Below are 4940 nucleotides of genomic sequence, written 5' to 3' on the forward strand. Positions count from 1 at the left end.
ATGTTTCTGTAGTCTACTTCAGACTTTTATTACCATCTAGAAAACCTATAAAACACATTTCTACAAAAATTATTTAACCTACTTATCATTAAAAATATGGGACTACTGCCTGAAAAAGCTTGATTTTATACATAAAAAGGTAAATAAATATATATCGAGTATGTGAGAATTTGGTGATGAAAAAAGAAACATAGATACTAAAATGATTTAATGTTGTCAGGCTGAAATTGTTCATAAGTTTTTTTTATACTAACTCTTTTACCTTCAGTGTAACATGTAACATTGTCGCCCAAAAACATATAATATACTGTACATTTGCATTCAATTTTGGTTGTTTTGACATACATGTATGTTGCCTTTGTGGGATGATATGCCAAAATATGCATGTCATGTAACATCGGTCCCTTCTTTGTTTCCCTTTTCTTATGTCCTAATGTTTTGTCATTGTTGAGTCAACATTATAGTAGGTTCAACTTAAATGTCATGTGTGTCATTTCTACCTACAGTTAATGATCTGTGTGTATAGTTGTCCACGTGCCATGTTTAGAAAACACAACAAGCTAAATGTCATTGTTTGCTTTCTTTACATCCTGTGTTGACGGACTTTTCTTTGTGTTGTTCGTCATTTGGGATGGCTGCAATACCAGTAAACAATAATGACAGCCTTTTATATAGAATATAGAAACAACCAGACTTCTAAAATTCACCCATATTTCTTTAATTATATATATCTGACACTAGAAGGATGAAAGAAAGGGGAGAGGTGGAATTTAGAAAAAAAATATAGTTTGAAACATTTTTTTGCATGTTAAATCATACGTATAATAGCAAATGAAGTTCTTTGAAAATACATAGAAAATTGCTATAATTTTCTTCTTATTTGGTGTTTAAGAATACTGTTCATAAGCATATCTTCCTTTAGGTATTTTTGGACATGTTCAGAGACATAAACATTGGGGCCGACTCAACTTTGTCTTCTGTATATTGATTGATTGAAACTTTGCCTAAAACCTATTTGTCTAACAATTTTGACCGCACATGGATATACAATATTGTATTCCATACAATACCTGGATTTTACCTTCACCTGGTCTGGTCTTATACTGCCTTACACCTTACAAAGGAAGGATTTGGGGTGGCGGACTTTTTGCGGCATTAAATCCTATGGAATTGTGTAATTGGTATGTCAGCTGTCCTTGGGAAATTCCAGCAGATGGCAAGAGATGTGGGCTGGGATGAAAAGAAATTCCTCTACCTTTGAGCCATCAAATTTTTATGTAAATACATTGCATGGTCCATGCTTGTACATAAATGATGAGGGAAAAAAACACCAATCAATAGCAAACAGAGAAAAGAAGTTTAACTTGGACTTTTTGGTTAATACATTTTTGTACAGTAGTATAAGGATGACTGATGAAAGTACATATACAATGACTTGTATGAAATTTGTCATATAAAACCATTGATGATTGGATAACATAGTATGTGAGGTTACATTGAAATACTGTTGGACCATATACACATGCACGTATATGGAGGTACTGATATTACTATATAGACTTTTCAAGCTGCAAGTGGAAAAAAATTATAGCAATTATTACCTAGAGTAAATTCAAAGTCTTTCTAATTCAAATCAGCTTGTACTATTTTTGCATCTTGGTAGATATATTATAATTGATACTATATAATAGGCATGTATAGTCAAACCTGCACTATAATGTGACCACACCTACATACTGACCATCTGGCCACTTTTTTGTGGTCCCACTTGGATCATTTTTGTCATTGATTGAAGTGGCCACCTGTTCACTCTGAACATTTTTATTATTTTGAGGGTCAAAATTTGCTAATAGACTAAGCTTATAGTTTAATGACATCTCTTTGACTGAAAAATTACTTTTTCTATATCCTTAAACATCCATTTTTGTCAGTGAAAGATGACAGATTGGGCAAAATTTTTGTCCGTCATGAGTGGCAAAATTCCGTCAAATGACATAATTATGGAGGCCAGCTAGAACACTGATATATAATCACCTTTTCATAGATCATTATCACATTGTTCCACAGGTCCAGGCTTTGTTGTGGAATGGACATCTTGAGTCCATTGTCTCACCTGGAATATTTTGTCACCTGTGCAGCGTAACCAGCATGTTTACACAGGCGAGCGACGACAAGGCAGCTGGTGCGCAATCCGCTGCTACTTTTCATCTATTTTCCAATCAATGTAACGACATATGGGGGGTGGTCGGTCGGGACTGCAGAAGCACAAAGACTACATTTTCTTCATCTCTTTCTCTCTTTCTCTCTCTCTCTCTCTCTCTCTCTCACTCCCTCCCTCTCTTTCCCTCTCTCTCATTCCCTCCTTTTCTTTCTCTGTCTCTCTCTCTGTCCTCCCTCTCTCCTTCCCTCTCTCTAACTCTCTCCCTCTCTCTCTCCCTGTCTCTCTCCCTCTCTCCCCCCCTCTCTCTCTCTCTCTGTCAGTCTCATAAGAACAACAGGATGGTACAGTTCCAAATTTGAGCTTTGCATCAACCTACAAAATACATTGTATTCCAAGTCCAAGTTTAAGTTCAAAGGAACTTCAAAGAACTTCAACACTAAAGTAAAAAAGGAAGAAAAATTCATCAGTAGTAAAGGGATGAAGTTCCAAGGTTTAATAGTTTTAAGAAAATTTATCTTTCTCAAAGTCAAGGTGTATTGATGACTTTTAATATCAATTTCATTTTAATACTTTCAATGTGTGAGATTCAAGTTGTTGAAATTTACATACTTTGGAAAAGGAAGACTTTCCTTCTAAAGTTTTTTTTTTCAAAGATGTTTAGTTTTAGTGATTTTTCATCTCTGTTTTGTATGTGCAAGTTTTTATTTTTTGATAATTTTTATGCCTTTGATCGGCGTGCACAGATTTTAATTGACAGATGAGAATTCTCAGGTTGCTTTTTGTACGTCGAACAATGGATATACTTTTGTTATCGAGCCTTTTATTCAGCAAATTCAAGGTCAATGATTTGTGTCAGGGTCACCGATGCAAAAAAGAAGAAAACCAGTTCATACCAGTTTTGGTAGATAAGGCTGTCACAGAGAGATAAAAGGATTTCATTGAACACATAATAAACAAATGGGGTATATAATGATGGCAGTAACGTAGGTGCTATGTTGTCACCACAAACAAAAATGTTTTGGAGCCGAAATAGCTCCGAACTGAAAATCACAGCTCGAACAAAGGAACCGTACAGACAAAGACTTTGACACAGATTTTTGTATAATTATACATGTATTTTGGAGCAAGAAATTCTATTTCTGTCATAGTTTTCTAAAAGAAATATCGTCATGATTATATCATTATGATAATAGTAAATTTGTTTGGCTGGTGAAATTTCAAGTACTATATGTTTTCCTCACTTTCCAATCTTAGATCTGTAACATTCCTTTGTGCGGCATACTTTCACATGTGAGCATTTCATGTTTAAATGTAACGCTATGTATTCTCCCTAGAGTATTATCGCTTTCAAAAGGAAAATTATTTGCACATTTTCTTATACATTTGTACCTACATCCTTCAAACCAGTTGCATTATACAACATTGCCAACAAGAGAGAACACCAATCGTTTTTACGACCACAAAATTGGAACAATTTGAGGTTTTCTGGCTTTGTGTATTTATTGTTCTGTGGTGCCAGACTGCAAAGGCAGGAAAATTACCAATCTGCTCGAAAGGGCTGGATTTCACCGGGTAATTGTTGGCCACAAGCAATGCCTGATTAACATGACCACCCCCTAGGTATCTGGAAACGTCTTTTGTTCGGCCACCTGTTGAGAGAACAAAGGAAAATGACGAGCGCACGCCCTGCCCTAGGATAGGCCGGCAACACCATTATGTCATCTAATGGGGGCTACGTAGCCTTTCCTTTTAAAGACCACTTTTTCTACAGGCATTTCAGTGTGCGGGCTAGCTTAGGGTAGGACAAGACTTCAACTTAGGTGTATTTTGTTAGGACGACAACGCAGGAAGAAATTTGGGCAGTCGCAGACGGGTTGGTTGGCTGTTGAAATGTGAGTTTTGTTCTTTCAATTGTTGTTTGTGTGTGAAGAAATTTATGCCCTCCAATTTGTCTTCTATTCTGACAGCCACATTTTGACACTGCAGGACACCGAGTGTGTCAGCTGTCAAGTTTTGTGTAATTCTTACATCGTGAAATTTTTTTACTTTTCCAGATTTTTATGTGTCAAACGATATTGCAAACAGACTTTGCATGATCTTTTCAACCTGTTGTTATAGTTTCTATGAAGTGTTGTAGAAGGAAAGTTGGGGAAAGTATTCATCCGTACACTAGGAAGAGCAGAAATATGAATTTCCAATCATGGTCTGCCAGGACTTTCTGCCATATGTTGGGAAAAATTCCATTGCAGTCAAGGAATTTTACACTTTTCAAGATCTCAATTATCCAATCATTGTGGAAGAGCTAACTATATTATTGGCTAAAAAATGTAATATTATTTTTTGTGTGTAGCTAAATTTGGTTTTGTTTTGACGTTTCATTTTTAAGAGATTTTTAAGAGTGTTACGGAATAACTATCGTAAATTGTCGATCTGTTTGGAATTTGATGGCATCTTCCCCATTTTCCATGCAAAGGCATCTTTCCAAACATTCTTCTACTTAAGGCTGTGGCGTGGCTACCCAAGCCTCGGAAATTACCTCGCATTTATTCCCCCTGGCACGTGGCATTCACGGGGGTCCTTTGTTACTTGGCCTTTTTTCATCAGACAATGGCCACACTGTGTGAAAGATATATACTTCTGGAGCAGAATGAGTCGCTAAACCGTCACCTGCCGGTCTAATGACGGAGCCCTTTCAGCGCGCTCCCAGCCCTCGGGGCGTGCCGGGCACGTGGGCTAATGTCACCAGACACCTTTGATGTCTTTGTGCGCAGGGGTGTCC

This window comes from Branchiostoma belcheri, unplaced genomic scaffold (genome assembly GCF_001625305.1).
Source record: "Branchiostoma belcheri isolate BF01 breed outbred unplaced genomic scaffold, Haploidv18h27 scaffold38, whole genome shotgun sequence".
NCBI lineage: Eukaryota > Metazoa > Chordata > Leptocardii > Amphioxiformes > Branchiostomatidae > Branchiostoma > Branchiostoma belcheri.